Source organism: Epinephelus lanceolatus, chromosome 2 (genome assembly GCF_041903045.1).
Source record: "Epinephelus lanceolatus isolate andai-2023 chromosome 2, ASM4190304v1, whole genome shotgun sequence".
NCBI classification, from domain to species: Eukaryota; Metazoa; Chordata; class Actinopteri; order Perciformes; family Serranidae; genus Epinephelus; species Epinephelus lanceolatus.
In genome coordinates this window covers 44,909,705-44,927,816 of record NC_135735.1, presented here as the reverse complement: position 1 = coordinate 44,927,816, position 18,112 = coordinate 44,909,705, and positions in this window count along the sequence as shown.

Sequence of the window (18,112 nt, the reverse complement as noted above, 5' to 3'; positions counted from 1 at the left end):
GTAACTGATGCTGAGACTCTACTGACTGCGTGACTGGTAGACAGCGGTGGGTGGCACAACAGGCCAAAACACAAATTCAAAACATAAACATGATTTGCAGACTGTAAAATTTTTTTTTAAATGCGAATATTCTGGCTGTACTATTGTTGTCAGTGAGATCAGTATGTTATATGAACATTATTCCTTAGTCTCTGTGACATATTAGGAGGATTTTATGACTATTTGCTTTAGATTTCTTACATATAGCTCCTTTAAGATGTAGCAGGGAGAGCGTTTGCTCAATGCCAATACGACGCTGAGACGTCGGCCTTTAATCGAAAATGACCACCACGCGACGTTCAAACGATCAATAAAAGAAGCTGCGCTCAATGGGCGCTCCTTCATTAATATTCATATGCTTCGTTAACTACGACCTTTATTCATTTAGGTCGGACCTTTCAAACTACAAATATTTCACCATTCAATGTGAGAAATCAATGCTAACATTCAAAAATAGCTGTCTGTTACCCTATTTCGTGTGTAAGTGTGCACAATGAAGAGACAAAAGTCAATTTGACAAGACACAGAAAAGACAATGAGCACATAACTTCAAGAAACAAATTCCCGCTTCACCACTGTATTTTTTTTTTTTAGCATTTCAGCTGTCTTTTAGCCAGATTGAAGGCTTTGGGTCCATCACTCTGCTTCATTTAGTTTTGAAACTGTTAAATAACAGGATCCGGCGTTAACTCCATTAACTGTTAACAGCTGCTCAACAATCAGTCCTTCATCTCGGAAAAACAGTGGTTTCAAAACTCTGCTATTACCTGTAGCCACCGGGTCAGTTTACTTTGCGGAGGAGAAGACCTCGACTGATAAATTGCCCATAAAATCACATTAACAACATACCGAAGGCATCCTTAAACTTCACTATTTGACCTCCGCGCTCATCTCTGCTCTTCTCACCCACACTTGAGCACCCGTTCTGGGATACACAGTGTCGGCCCGCCCCACCTTACCTCTGCACTCCTCTCCACTCTTCTCACCCACACTTGAGCACCCGTCCAGGGCCCCGGAGGTCAGGCCGGGGTGCCGCAGGACCACAGGTGGCAGCTCCGGGCACTTTCACTTTAACCCAAAACGAGTGCTCACGATAACCAGATGAGCAGATAACGTCAACTAGGGAAAATAAAATGAAAACACCACAGTTGTAGCCTGTTAGCTAACATGAACTAAACTACCTAACAGCTAACAAAAGATAACGTTAGCTGGTGGGGACATGTGCTATACACCCAGTCGTGCCTCGCCACTCACCAGGAACCTCTTTTAACGGTCATAGAAGAAACAACATAGCTATTTTCTGCCAATTTATTCCAATTAGCTTACCTGAAACCAACTGCGATGAAATGCTGCGACGTGCGAGCTCAGTTCCAAACAAAGACCGCGGAGATGAAATTCCGCCTCTGTGCCGACTTCCATATGTGGGTGGGTATATTCTACGGCACTGGGCCGACCCAAAGCCAACGTAGCAGAGACGTTTGATGAGCTGGGACAAAAGAGTATTAAATTTAAAGATATCCGCCCATGCGGCCAACGCTTGTCAGACGTTATAAATTCAGGGCCGATGTGTCGTCCTCAGGCCAACGTCGGCCAGATGTATGTATGCTATCTGGGTATCTACATTTCACATACAGTACCTGTTAGCAGGAAAACTCAATCTGCTCTGTGCAGCGCTGTCAAAAACAAACAAGGCACGTATTTTGAAAGGCTTCTATAATGTGGTGCAGCGTGCCTGCTGGACTTGTCTCGAGTGGCTGTGATCAGTGTGGAATGTGGTGTAGCAGCCGGATCACAGCCACCTGGCAGAGATCTGCACTCTACTGAGTGCATTTTTTGAGTTAAAAATTTAGTCAAAATATAATTTTGTTCTCATATAATCCTGTGACAAGCATCACAGACAGTAACATGTTGGCTTGACTATTAATGTTTTTAAAAAAATATGTTTTACTCACATAAGAGAGAAGGTTAGAGGATGTCAATGTTTTGGAGCTTGTGATAAAGCAGACACACATCTATTCACTCTGAACACTTTGCTCTCAAAAACATGCATGTGAAATGTATGGCCAAAAGATCATTGTAGTCAAAGTAAAACTACTTTGCTAAGAGTCAAGTCCCTAAAACTTTTTGCTGTAAAGAGCAGAATACAGAGCTTTGACTGCAACCTTAACTTACCCCTTTTGGGGCAGTCTGGTCAGAAAAACAGTGGAGATGAAGAAGTGAGGAGAAGAGATGAGAAAAGGGTTTAGAGAAGAAGAGAAAGCAGCGGGGAGAGGAGAAAAGGGGAAGTTCAGGGACGGTGGGGAAAGGAGGAGTGGGAGGGGAGCGGGAGGTAAATTAGGTGTGTAATGTGAGGTTGATATGAAGTGATTGAGTGTGGTGACCTCCTGTCAAGAATCGGCCTGCTCTTCGACAAACCTTCCTCCTTACTGACACTCAGACAAACCTTCTCCTCCTTCTCCTTCTTGTCCTCCTGCAGAGATTTCCAGCAGATAGACACTCTGCATGGACCCAGAGATCCTCTTCATTTCCTTCCTGCTGTCTCTCAGTGGCCTTTTATATCCAAGAATAAGCTGTTTCGTATCAAGATTATATCCAGATTACATTTATAGTACACCTTACATTTAAAGATCTCTGCTATATTCACAACAATTAGATTTCATTTTTTCTCAACAAAACAGGTTCATGCATCTATCACTGGATGATCAGATTTTGTTGGAAGACAATAACAATCAGACCCGATCAAACAAAAGTTAAAGGAAAACATTGTATTGCTCTGCAGGGACTAGGGCATTAACGACTTTCATTTTTTTCAGGTCGACTTATCTGTCAATAAAGTCTAAGTCGAGTCGACAAGTCATTTGATGATGTCATCACATTGACGCGGCGGAGGAAAGTGAAGTATCTCCACACATGTGATGTGTGTCTGTCACTCTCAAGGCCCGAACATACTCAGGCGTACTATTAGCGGAGCGGACTCCGCGAGGAATGTCCGCAGTCATTCGGGCTTTCATAGTCGAGCGGACTTCCGCGTTGTAGTTTCCTGTAAAAATATCCGTGAAAAATCCCTGCGATGTGAGAAATACATGCCGAGCAGTCACTGGTGCGCGGAGCGGAGTCCGTGCGGTTGTAAAATCTGAGCTTTGTGCGCACAGGGCTTGCGGACGTCCGCTTTGAGTCCGCGCGGACCTCCGCGGAGTCCGTTCTGCGTACGTTCAGAGGCAGCGATTGCATTCTGTGCACAAGCACACAGAGAGAGGGAGAGAGAGAGACAGAGAGAGGGAAAAAACACACGACTTGTCGACTCCTCCCGGGGGGTGTCGACTTGTGCCACTGACATCGACACGTCAACAAATCGACTTTTCTGTTAATGCCCTAGTAGGGACCCTTTCCTTTATGCTCTCTGACACTGAAGGCTGACTTATAGTTGTGCGCTGGCTCTATGCAGAGTCTATGCCATAACTTACACAAGTGGCAGTTACATCTCCAAATCACTAATTGGCAGTGGGGTTTCTGTGAAGTGCTGTAAAGTCTGATTGACTCGAAACATACCTAAAACACACATTAAACATGGCCGAATAGCCCCAGTATCATACACAGTAAGCTACATAAATAGGCTATGTTGTAACTCACATGGTTCACCAACAACACACTTGTCTTATAATAGATATGTTTTCCCCACATATACAACAGCTAATGTTATTAGCATAAACCAATGACATTTTATATTGCATAAATTAGCCTAGTGGCTAGGGGACTTTTCCTCTACTCAGAGGAAGCCACAATAAGTTACACAGAGAACTTGAAATGTTATTTTGTGGGGGCTTTATTTTCTTTACAATTTACTGTTTCTTATATGTGACTAAAAGTAAATAAAAGTTTTGTTTTTAGTTTACCAAAAATAAACAGGATGTCTGCGTTGCTGTGATATGTAGTTACATTTCTGGGGAGGAGCATGTGAGGCAAGGACATATGCAGAGCCCACGCCATTGGTACGGCGTCAATTCGATGCAGAAGTCTATAAACTTTGCATACAGGACACTGACAGCACCCAAGGGAATGTTCTGAGTATATAGCTAGGTCTTTATAGGTTTCCTGTTTCAGGACTGAGAACACTACAATAGAATACAGCTTATTTGGCTATGTAAAAAACAAGAAAAACATTCTGTGGATCCACAAAATCAGGCTCCCAATCGTCATCGATGGAGCAGCTCCAGACTTTATAGTTGATATCACAAGTTTGAGATTTACTTCTATGGTTTCTGGCTTTGAGAGAGAGTAGCTCATATTCACAAATATTGATTGTACTTTTCTAGGCCATGAAAATGACATATTGGAATTCAGAATTTTGGTGGTGTTACCCCTTACAGCCTTACAGTGGCTCAGAGAGCGGAGTCCCTAATTTTGCTTGCAAGGTCTTAACATAAAACAACTACAGAGATGTCACATTTTGTCAACTGTAGGCCTATCTTAAAACTGAGCAACTGGAATTATTGAATTGAAAAAGAGTATCTCTGTGAAACTCAGAGTAATGAGTATGACATGACTGCTATTAAACTGATGTAATTAGTGCTGATGAATTTACCATGTGAGCTTTTATAGCGCAGGGATCCATCCTGTGATTCCCACAAACAATTTTTTTCCAGTTTAAGTTCATGTAACCCATTTTATCATGATCTAACTTCCGTTCATTTTGAAGAAAAAAATAAAAACAACACCCAGCCACACCCCCAACAATTTATTTGAGTCTCAGTCATTATCAAGATACCAGCTTTCATTTGAGAATATAAGTTTGTCTGTCAAACATCCGTTAGAAACAGAGGCCACCCACAGAAAGTCAAACTTTAATCAAAGAAAGGCGTGTCACAGCGCTGGAATGATTTGACTGACAAGTGATTTCTGGGAAATGCAGTGCAGGAATAGCTCAGCAATGAGTGCCCCAAACACCACAAATGGAAACAAAATAAAAAGGATTTTGTGCAGTTCTGGTTCTTGTGCAGTCAGTACAGTACAGTATTATCTCTCAGTGTACACACTATCTTTTCTGCACTGTGCTGTTAGTATCAGTCTGTCTTTCATCCCTTTCCCTAACACTGCTATCCCATCCCTGCCTTTCCTCTCCTCTGCTCGCCTCCCGTGTCCCTCTCTGTCTCAGCCTGTGTGAGTCGCATACGCCTCCCCTTTGTGAATGAAGAGAGGAACAGAATGACAATTATCTAAAACACAATTAAAAAGTGTTAATCTGATTATTTTTTACTGGATAAAGCACTGGAGTGACATTGAAAGGTGTTTAGGAATAGCCATGCATGCCCTTGTTACAACTTAGATTAAAAACAGTGTGTGTGTGTGTGTGTGTGTGTGTGTGTGTGTGTGTGTGTGTGTTTAGATAGAGAGGAGCCAGTGTGTTGTGGATTTTATTTAGGATAAAAGGTCTTCAAAAATCACTATGGGGCCCTGGCATTAGTCTTTTGGAGCTTACGTTTTCAATATGTCCTGATTTGTTGTGTTTGCTACAACACACCCAACAAACACTGAGATGTTAAAGTCCTTAGCTGCAAAGTGATGGCTTCTCATTTATCTACCATTTATCTTTCTACAAACTCATCATATTCATTCACAGGTTAAGCATGATCTAAATTGTCACATAGTGTACAGCCATCTCTTTGCCTTTGAAAGTTTCCTTCACTCAGTGGAAATGAGATAATAGGTTGGCTTACGGTAGAAATGGATTACATTTATGTGATTAGAAAACCTGATTTATTTAAAGTGTTACACTTGAGACAGTGCTGGTCCATGCATTTTCAGCATTGAGTATATGAAATAAATAATCTGTTAATCAAAACAGGAAAACAAGATCACTATGTATGTGTGATGGGACCTGTTGTGTTTGTCACATCGATTTCAGCTCAGTGGCAACAAGCTGAACACTGACTTTTTTTTCAGTCTTGCTTTATTCTCTTGGTTATGCATCTAAACATAAATTGGAAAAAATGGCAGTGTATGTCTGCAAAATTCTAGGAATGGTTTGAGGCAATGTTATCAACTTTGACACTGTTTTACATTTTTCACAGGAAAAAAATAACTAAAACCACTTCACTGGCCTGTATTTAAAACAGTATTAAATGGATAGTACTCTAATTTTCTCTTATTTAATATTTAGGAAAATGCTTCCAGTATGTTTCACTTATTTAAGGTTAGATTCACAATGGAGTGCTTCAGGGATAACGTTTTTCTTCAGGTTGACATGAAGATTTTTCCACTGGAATTTGGATTATCGCAGAAAATAAGCTCTGTGGCAAACGTTTATGATACCTGCATGTTTTATTCAGCAAAATAATTTCCACAAATGAACACCATCCATCCATCCATCCATCCATCCATCCATCCATTTTCACCCGCTTATCCGGGGCCGGGTCGCGGGGGCAGCAGGCCAAGCAAAGCACCCCAGACATCCCTCTCCTCAGCAACGTTTTCCAGCTCCTCCTGGGGGACCCCAAGGCGTTCCCAGGCCAGACGAGATATGGAATCCCTCCAGCATGTTCTGGGTCTAGCCCGGGGCCTCCTACCAGTGGGACGTGCCCGGAACACCTCCAGCGGGAGGCGCCCAGGAGGCATCCTGATCAGATGCCCGAGCCACCTCAACTGACCCCTGTCGACGCAAAGGAGTAGTGGCTTTACTGCGAACTCCCTCCGGATGTCCGAACTCCTCACCCTATCTCTAAGGCTGAGCCCAGCCACCCCAAGGAGGAAACTCATTTCCAACGCTTGTATCCGCGATCTCATTCTTTCGGTCACTACCCAAAGTTCATAACCATATGTGAGGGCTGGGCCATAGATGGACCAGTAAATTGAAAGCTTTGCTTTCTGGCTCAGCTCCCTCTTCACCACGACAGACCGGCGCAGCGCCCGCATCACTGCAGAAGCCGCACTGCCCTGCCGATCCATCTCACGCTTCATTCTGCCCTCACTCGTGAACAAGACCCCAAGATACTTGAACTCCCTCGCTTGAGGCAGTAACTCTCCCTCAACCCGGAGAGGGCAAACCACCGGTTTCTGACAGAGGACCATGGCCTCAGACTTGGAGGTGCTGACTCTCATCCCAACTGCTTCACACTCGGCTGCAAAAAGCTCCAGTGCATGCTGGAGGTCATGGTGTGATTGAGCCAACAGAACCACATCATCTGTGAAAAGCAGGGATGTAATTCTGAGGTCCCCAAACTGGACCCCTTCCTCCCCCCGGCTGCACCTCAAGATCCTGTCCATGAAGATCACAAACAAATGAACACCATTTTAATGATTTTTGAAGCCTAAATATAATCACCAGATGTAAAAAACTAACGTTAGGCTATAAATGAACTACATCACAGTCACATGACTGATGAGGCTGTCAAGTCGTGTTTGGTGTGATGACATTTTGTAGTCTCATGTAGCCACCTGTTAGCAACCCTTTTTTTTTTAAGACACATAGAGGCTTCAAAATTCAGGAGTGGGGTATTTACTAACATATTTTATGTTATAGAACAAAATGTTGAGCATATGTAGACCACAGACCTTATTTCAGGCATCTAATCAAAAACCCATTCAGAAAACCCATTGAATTCGGGATGAGGGAACCGGGAATGCAAAAATGCTAACTCATTTCCAGGTTTTAGGACTCATTCTTAGGGCAACCTGTTTTTTCAGTCAGTCTTAAAATAATAGTCAGGTTTCCATATGAAGATTGGAACAACTTTTGCTTGCTGTGATTGCTCCTCCTGTTCGCACTGGCATAAAATATCCCCTCCTAATGCCTTTTCAGAGAATGGGACAAAATCCACAGTCCTTATCTTGTCTTGCATAAGTTTATCTGAAACTACCATGAAGGATATCTTCCAAAGAACAACAATAACATTAATTTGGAGTGATGTCTCTGGCCACCTGTTGAGTGTAAATCCAATATTCATATTCCTTTTAGCTCTGTTTTGGTCCCTACCATCACTTCTCTATTTAGCGGCTAACTACTCCACTATGTTCATCTGCTAGTTGCTAACATAAACTATGAGCTGAACAACACTAAAATGCTAAATGCACATAATATGATTGGTGCAGCTTTAAAGTTAGGGTATATTATTCAGCTTTTGGACAGTGTCATTTTGTTATTTAAAGGGTACCTTGTCATGGCTCAGTAAAGAAATGCTGCCCAGGAAAGTACAGAGGAAACTTGTTCTACAAAGACGGTAGCTTTGCAATTAACAGACTAAATTTAGTTTGCCTGTTGAAACAATTATATTACAGCAACCGATAATGAAAAATTCACATATGGGCATGTGATTATTGTGTGAAGACATACCTATAAGCTTTAATGTAAAAAAAAAAAAACAAGTAACTGCTGTGTGCAGTTAACAGACTTAAAATTTAGTTACCCCTTGAACTGCTGCCCATTGTAACTTGGCACTTCAATCTTACATTAAAAGGTCACTGGATTTTTGAAGTTTGACAAACCATACAGTACAGGCCAAAAGTTTGGACACACCTTCTCATTCAATGCGTTTTCTTTATTTTCATGACTATTTACATTGTAGATTCTCACTGAAGGCATCAAAACTATGAATGAACACATGTGGAGTTATGTACTTAACAAAAAAAGGTGAAATAACTGAAAACATGTTTTATATTCTAGTTTCTTCAAAATAGCCACCCTTTGCTCTGATTACTGCTTTGCACACTCTTGGCATTCTCTCCATGAGCTTCAAGAGGTAGTCACCTGAAATGATTTCCACTTCACAGGTGTGCCTTATCAGGGTTAATTAGTGGAATTTCTTGCTTTATCAATGGGGTTGGGACCATCAGTTGTGTTGTGCAGAAGTCAGGTTAATACACAGCCGACAGCCCTATTGGACAACTGTTAAAATTCATATTATGGCAAGAACCAATCAGCTAACTAAAGAAAAACGAGTGGCCATCATTACTTTAAGAAATGAAGGTCAGTCAGTCCGGAAAATTGCAAAAACTTTAAATGTGTCCCCAAGTGGAGTCGCAAAAACCATCAAGCGCTACAACGAAACTGGCACACATGAGGACCGACCCAGGAAAGGAAGACCAAGAGTCACCTCTGCTTCTGAGGATAAGTTCATCCGAGTCACCAGCCTCAGAAATGGCAAGTTAACAGCAGCTCAGATCAGAGACCAGATGAATGCCACACAGAGTTCTAGCAGCAGACCCATCTCTACAACAACTGTTAAGAGGAGACTGCGCGAATCAGGCCTTCATGGTCAAATAGCTGCTAGGAAACCACTGCTAAGGAGAGGCAACAAGCAGAAGAGATTTGTTTGGGCCAAGAAACACAAGGAATGGACTCTGTTTCCTCACTGGAATACGTGTTGGTGGGATTGAGGAGCTCCTCAAAGTATTCCTTCCACTGCCCGACAATGTCCCCAGTTGACGTCAGCAGCTCCCCGCCCCCACTGTAAACAGTGTGAGCAAGTTGCCGCCTTCCCCCCCGAGGCGCCGGACGGTTTGCCAGAACCTCCTTGGAGCCGATCGATAGTCTTCCTCCATGGCCTCACCGAACTCCTCCCACGCCTGAGTTTTTGCCTCCACGACTGCCGCTGCTGTGCTCCGCTTGGCCCACCGGTACCCGTCAGCTGCTTCCGGAGACCCACAGACCAACCATGCCCTGTAGGCCTCCTTCTTCAGCCTGACAGCTCCCCTCACCTCTGGTGTCCCCCAGCGGGTTCAGGGATTACCGCTGCGACAGGCCCCAGCTGCCTTGCGGCCACAGCTCGCAACCACTGCCTCGACAATGGCAGAGCGGAACAAGGCCCATTTGGACTCAATGTCCCCCTCTGCCCTCGGGACGCTTTCGAAGCTCTTCCGGAGTTGGGAGTTGAAGATCATCTGGACAGGTTCTTCCGCCAGGCGTTCCCAGCAGACCCTCACTGTTCGTTTGGGCCTACCAGGTCTGCACGGCGTCCCCCCCTGCCATCTGATCCAACTCACCACCAGGTGGTGATCAGTTGACAGCTCTGCTCCTCTCTTCACCTGAGTGTCCAGAACATATGGCCGTTTTTTGAACCCACTCAAGGCAAATTCCGGACTGAAATATGACGCAGGAGGGGAGTTCTGCAAGCACATCGGATATGTTGTAGGAATGAATGGACTTCCGGTTGCCTCGTCTCCGTACGTATACGTAGGTGGAAACGAGGCATAAATCAAATGTGATATGATTGTGATATCATGTGAAATCCATAAAAATTTAAATTCGCTAATGTATAAATTTAACAGTTCAATATTTTGAGAAATTAATTGTTTTTCTTTCTGAGATTTTTTTTAGTTTTTCCTATCACTTTTTGAGACTGCAAACAGAACAGAATTTCATCTTGTGAGATATATGATATTTACGGTAAGAAAATGGCCACCACCAGTGGTAATGTTTTTTCAACACAGGGCACTTCCCCTGGACAGTAAAACATTGTCAGGTCATCATCTACATGAGTGAATACAGAATTGATCAGTAGCACAATCACATTATCACAATGTAGCATTATCAGGAAGAAAAAAACATGGAGCATCCACTGGACAGCAAAGCAACATACGTAGTTACAGTTATGAATGAATACAGGATCTGCTGTCACAGCAGACTGTGCCGCAAGATGGCAGGAATGTCTGTAGTAATATCCTACATATACATAAATTGTAGTACATTTTATGAATCTAAAAATACAAGTTTTTTGTCCTTGGGAACTCGGTGCTGCGCCACCAACACCACCACCTTGGTGTGCGGGGATGACGGCAGGTGGCTATGTATCAGATATGTGTAGAGCTCTGGAGTGAAAAAAGACACATCATGGACAGTATGATGACAACATCCCAAACACAAGTTTCACTCAGTGCTTTCTGTGACATGAGAAATACTTTTGAAGTAAGTAAAGTCACCAATGATTTGAACATGGTTTTAACGTTTACAATGTAGCCTTTGGGGAAAACAGTATGATGGATAAATGAGTTTACTTTGACCTTTCAGATCTGATCTCAGGGACGCAGGACATGTACCCAGCAGCATGACTGAGGCCATCTAACTCTGCAAGAGAACAAATAAGTGCATTTCCCAAAATGTTGAACTATTCCTTAAAACTGATTTTAAAAAAACTTGTTAAACATTAGAGATACAGTGCATGTGCTGTATGTACTGGTGAGTGTGTATGAACCAGGTCAAGTCCAGTAACAAGTCCCATCTAACCTCTATTATGCTGCAGCAAAGTCCTGACAATTTTTCTGCTGTTCTTCTTCCCTGCCTTGTCTCCATATTTCCCTCTGTCTATTTACACCTTCCTCCCTCTATCTGTTACTGTATCTTTCCTCTTCCTCTCTCCCCGCTATCATCCCCGTTTTCCTCTCGTTTTCTTTACCCTCACCCTCCAACTCCCCATCACCCCGTCCCCCTCCTTTTGTATTTATTGCTGTATTTATTTCTGCTGAAAAGCCAGTCTAGTTCATTTGCTAGTCGACCGGGCAGAGCAGGGCTCCTATTCTTAGGCTTTTATTAACATCATGGACTGCACAACAGCTACAGAATCTATTATTCATTAAGTGTAACCAATATAAAATTTAAAACAGTCTGGGCTTTTTTTGTTGAATTATGTAAGGTCAGCATAATTTTCTGCCTATTACTAATATCTATATCATCTTTTCCTTAGTCAGCTCTATTTAAATATGCAATCATTTACAGCTTTTGACTATATGTGTGTGCACACCCAATTTCCAATATTCCTCTAGTAGACTTTTTATGCTGACATCAATGGCAAGCTATTAAAGACAGTATTTCATTATTGGTTCCTCTTCCCCAGTGGTTATTTACAATCCCATATATACTAAGCACTGATATTAAAGGAGACCATTTTAATGAGGTGCTATCTGCCATGGCAATATGTCTTTCTCCGAATGAGATTGTGTTTAAAGATTTTATCTAGAAATGGCTGTTCGGCAGGGTTATGTTTTGTCCATGAAATATGCATTTCATATCTCTTTCATTTCATTAACATAATTTAATTTGTGCTTTGCATTCTGTGCATAATACATATTTGATTTACAAAACAAATATTTCCATTAGAAAATGAATTTCATGCACGCAAAAGGCAGAACTGAAAGATGTATTGTAAGGAAATAAGAAAAAAAGGAATTGTATTATCTTTGACTCAGGGAAAAAAAATCATTGGCAAGGAGAAATACACTCAATAGATTTCTTATGTGTGAGCGAGTGTGTGTGAGGGGGTTTGTGCGTGTAATGCATGTGTGTGGACATGCTGCTATTCGTGCATGTTTGTGCAGACAGTATGTAAATGTGCATTATAGAAGCAATGAAAGCTGAGGGTATATTGCATAAGGTTTAGAGCAATATAACACAGATTGATTTACACGGCCTGCACAAGGGTCTTTCCCTGATGTTAAGTGCACCATTGCACTTAACATCAGAAGAAGCACACAGACCCATTTTGAATCTTGATTTTGTGTCACTACTTTTAAGACTGAGATGGGCCATATGAGAGCATTCTGCAGGGGAGAATATATTGTATCCTATGAGCAGCCGTACATCAAAAAGCTTTTTTTTTTTTTTTGTCTCCAAGGTGTGTGCTCTATGCACGGGAAGCCGTGCATCTCTTTAAAGTGGCCATCTTTTATGCCTCTACTTAAGAGATGTTTAGCTCCTTTTCCTCTTCCTTTAGCCACCAGTGGGAAAGCCCTTTGGTATGATAAATTATGAAGTCTTCCCCCTCTTCGTTTCCCTTTCCTTTTTCCCAAGGAACGCTGCTAGTTTTAATTAAAGCACTTCACCTTGCTTGTTTAAAGGCTATCACGAGCCCCATGATAACTTTGAGAGTGTGTGAGCGAGAGGGAGATGGAGCGCAGGGCTTTGGATAACACAAAGCATTTAAAACCGGCCCTGGCGAGTTCATATTAATTTGGCTTATCTCTGAGAATAAAAAAAAAAAAAAAAAAAATCCAGGTAGAAGTGAGACAGATCCCTGGATTTAATGAGCTCAAAATGTAAAGTCAATGTCAAAACACTTTTTTTTCCTCCTTAACTTTATTCCTCTAGTGGGGGGTGGGGGGGTGGGGGGGACTTGTCTAAGCTAAAAGCCAAACAGTAAGATCAGTGTTTCAGGGGTAACTAGTATTAGCAGGGATTTCAGGCTTGTTTGACACGCCGCATTGAAGGAATGGCTTAAAATAGACGGCAGCAGGTAGAGGAGGTACGCGGCAGGAGAATGAGCGGGAGAGTGAGTGAGACAGGAAGAGAGGGAAGGCTAATACCTGGGCTTCACTTCGCTTTGTCGCCCACTGATAGGAGAACGCTCGGAGGATGTTACCGCTTTTCAACCTAATCGCTCTTTTCTATCCCCATCTCTCTCTCCATCATTGACTTATTTCTCACAGTCGCTCTCTCTGATTGTCTCCCCTCTCTCTCTCTCTTTTCCAACACACCGACCCACCTGCCCACCCACAGTCCTCCCTCTGAGGTGTTTGCCTGCCCGTCTGCCAGGAGCTAAGTATTTGTATAAGTCTGTGACAGGTGCATGCAAGTTGACGGCAGGTGGGGATGGATGTTGGGGGTGCATGTAGGGGTGTACAGAGTCGAGGGAGGTGATAGCATCACCGTTCTCTGTCTCTCCCCCACTTTTTAAAGCGGTAGGTGAGTGTCTCAGGATGACTCTTTTAACATAAGCCTCTTCTGAACTGTAGTTTTAGTACTTAACACCCCACTCTTCAAACCAAATCCCAAACGAGAGGCTTGAGATTGGAGTTTAAAAAGAGAGAAAAAAGGGTCTTGATATCATAATATGTAACTTTGCAGGCTGTATCCTCAGCGTAACCGTGCAGGAGGGTAGCACTTATTAAGCATGCACACAGGGTGCGAAGAGCCTGTTATTGTATTGATTTTCCCGATATAGAGTGAAACCTCATTTGTTTCAGTGCACAGTGCAAATATGTTTTATTCTTGTTTTGCCTCATATAAATCATGCAACATGCATTTTTCCTGCTGTTCGGTTTTCTTGATAAGGCACTGTTTGTCAAGGCTGTAAGAGATCTTAGTCTTTCCATTTTGCAGCAGGAGAACATCACTTGACTACGGAGACTCAGATACCACTGCTCATCACCACAACATGTAACTAAACACATACTGATGACCTGATTTTCAAATCAGTTCACCTCAACAATACTTTATTCACTCCTCAAAGGCGAAGTCAGGGTGAGTGTGAAAACCAAAAAGGCCATAACCAGAACATCCTTAATACACGTAAAGACACGAGCAACACATCATGAAAATAACATGACGTGCACACAGTATGTATAAGTCTGCATATTTAATGACGACATCTTTTGCCTTTACTCTTTACAGAAATAGATGTGCTCACGGGTCCACTCAGGTTCAGGGTAACCGTCCAGTGATCTGGATTGATGCATTGATCAAAGATGCAGTATCATCGATGCAAAGTTGAAACATGGATATATATTGTCATCTTTAAGATACGCATTTATTTTGAAATTCCCATAGCACATCTGTGTCTAACTGCACCAGGCAGGTGATGGCAAGCAGCCAAGAAAAAAACAAAAAGGATATTTTCTCCAGGGCAGTAGTCACCACACGTCCCCCCAATGTTCAGATATGCCCAAAATGTCCCCCCCAATAACTGAAACTGAACAAAAAAAAAAAAAAAAAAAAAAAAGCCTTGTAGCCCAGGTTCTGCTGTTTAATTTGATGTGCAAAATCACTATATTCTTCGTGATCAGTGTATTGTTTCACACTGTGTTTGCAAAGTTGTTCTCAAAGTCCCAGTTGGGGGACTTTCGGGTTTCCAACAATTTGGGCAACCCAATAATAGAAGACGAGTGCTCCTATGTCAAAATTCTTTGTCAAAATATGTTAAAATCACGTGTTTAACAGGGAATTATTTAAAATTTTAACGGGGGAGAAATCCCCGGAACCCCGTATAAATTTTTTTTCCCACCTCAGGGCTAAAGTCCCAGATGTTTTCAACTCCTAGCGACGCCCCTGGTCCCCCTAATGTTGACTCCATGGCTACAGCCTTGATTTTCTCCCCCCTCTGGAATAAATCAACTGTGTGGAAGTATTTGGGATTTCGGAGAAAAACATTGGTCAACAGACAGAGCACATGTCATATGCAAACAAAGCTGCTGTGAGGTAAAAACAACAAACCTGCCTAAGCATGTCACACCACTAACTTGTTGCTCTTGCTATGCGATATTGCGATAACGACAATGCGATAGCTGCTTTGTTTGAACATTGTTAGACTGAAAAAAAAAAACCTGCATGCAGGCTAAAATTAAACTGTGCTATTCTGTAAAAAGATACAGTGACTAAAACCAACAGTGAGAAAGAAAAAGTATAAATAATACATGTAACTTGTTGATTATGACTAGGGAAGGTCAGCTAGCTGCCAGGCTAGCTGCCAGGCTAATTAATGCAATGTTAAAGAGCTTAAGCTAATAATGGTGAACAGCAAAATACTATTTATTTTGTCTGTCAATCTTGGCTGTTATTATTGAGCCAAGTTTTATACTTTCATTAAATGGTCTTGTTGTTAATCCAAGTTTTACATGTGTCAGTGAAGTCACTTTAAAGCAGCTGTGCGGAACTTTTCGTTTTCGTTGATTATAGCGCTCCTTTGGTCGAAGCGGTATGACACCCACAGCCTGGTGTCATAAAATCTCGACTGCAACCGGCATTTACCGCATGCATTTGTTTTGGAGAGCGAGAGGATTAACTAACGTCAGGTCAGTCCAAGTAATTAGTGGAAACAGCAAAATTACTCAGTAAATTCTCCTGTCGTCTTTCTGTTCTGATCCAATCTGTTGTGTATTTTGAGCTACTAAGGCTACCGTAGTAGTGTGAGCCTCAAGTTATTCTGGGTAATGTAGTAACGGTTGTTGTGCTACTGGAAACAATGAGAAGCAGCCGTGTACGTTCGGAAATCATCTGCTGAGTCCGCATTATTATGTTAAAAGAATACTCAGATGATTTGGGAGTCATGCCCTTTCTCTATCATTTTCATATTGAGACAACATGATGGATATCTTTTTTGTGTCTGTACATCCAGTGGCTGGGTCTCAGCGGTTAGCATGGCACTTGTAGGGGGTTGGTACATCTTGCGCGGAGGGATACACCAGTGAGCAACAGCTGCAGCTGGCTCTGGGACAGGTACGTTAGGTCACTCGGTAAAAGCAAACAAAGAGACGACACGGACGATATTACTCACCCGACTGAAAGCTGTCCATCAGCTCCTGCAGGCCTGGGTGTTTTTTCCAGTTCATCTTAGGAACATGTAAAAAGTTTCAATCACGCCAGGATTAGTGATTGCTGCAAAGTTTTCACTCCTTGTGATGCACTCTCTGCGGCGCTTTTCCTCCTGATGATATATCTCCCCAACGATGGTAGCAGTAGCACCGAATCCCATTCTGCGCAGCAAAATGGGAGCGGAGGACTCAGCCTCTCTTCTCGCCCGCTCAGCATCCAACACATGGAGTTCCTCATCTGTGTACTCCGGCTCAAACAGGTATGGCTCTGGGTCTGTGTCCGCTACAAGAAACTCTTCAAAATCGCGTTCAAAGTCGTCCATTGCAGCTACTATAGTCCGGAGATATCGCATGGCTAAATAAACAGATGAGTTTTGTTTACAAGCTACGTCTGTGCCTGTGCCTGCTCACCGGTGTATCCCTCCGCGGATCACAGCGCAGGACATACTGACCCCCTAAAAGTGCCATGCTAACTGCTGAGACCCAGCCACTGGACGTACAGACACAAAAAAGATATCGATCATGTTGTCTCAATATGAAGATACACAGTGAAGACATAATATAATCCTAACACAGCAAAGCTGTTACCTGCAGCCTTCGCTTGCAAAGCTAATGCTACTAACGTTGGGTCAGTCCAAGTAATTAGTGGAAACATGCTAACATGCTAAGGTTACACACAAATTAGTAGTAAAGTAAGACCTGTTCATAAATGTTCTGGTGTAGCTCTGAATTTCTTATAAACTGAGGACAACTGCCTGCTGTATATTTGTGTTCATGGTCACAGTCACAGATAATTTTACATGATGCTCCTTCGTTATCCGCCATGACATCAAAAGTACAACCAAGTCCTCATAGATACATCTCTGGTAAAACTGTTAGGTGTTGTGTTTAGCAATGCTCGTTGCATACTGCTTACTTGAAGAACACTGTAAACGCGGCTCCTTCTTCTTCTGTGGTTTAATCGCTGCGGGCCGCTGCAGGGGAGCAGAATCACTTCCGCCTCGGGTGCCGTATTCAGGTACTGAGAGTATGAACTGTAAAGTGCAGGAAAAATGTTTTAATTGGAGTTTGTTCAACCGCATTTGTGGATCGAGTCTAACTATATGGGTCTATAGGGACAAGGTCTCTCTCTCTCTCTCTCTCTCTCTCTCTCTCTCTCTCTCTCTCTCTCTCTCTCTCGTTTTTCACAGACTGGTTAAAATTCCCAAACTTTGAACTAGGCATGCACGATAAAATTGGCACGTCATCAGTATTGCCCAAAATCGGCTTTAGAGTGAATAATCAAAATTGGCCAACATGCTTTTTCTTATTTTGCCCAATGAATAAATATTACATACACTGAAAAGCATTCTATTTCATGTCTCCATCTGCTGGTGGGCCATCACGATAAGAGTGTCCATGCATAATATGATGTTAATTCCACTACAGGAGAGACTTGATGATCACTAAACTTAGGTGGGGGGGAAATAAATGGATATATTGATATCAGTATTGATTATCGGTGAAGTATGTTGTTATATATTGTTATTTCAGATATTGGCAAAAAATCCAAAATTGTGCGTCCCTACTTTGGACTCTTAAAAACGACCAAGCGCAGATTAAGATGGTCTGCAAAATATGTCGGTTGGAGCCAACCAAGACGAGAAACACAACAAAGCTTTTCCATCACCTCACAAGGTGCCATCCCAGCGACCACACAGAGCCCATGTTAGTGTGTCTTCAGGTCTTCAGGGTGCTACCAAAACAACCATCAATTGTATCGTCTTTCCAAGCCATTACCCTG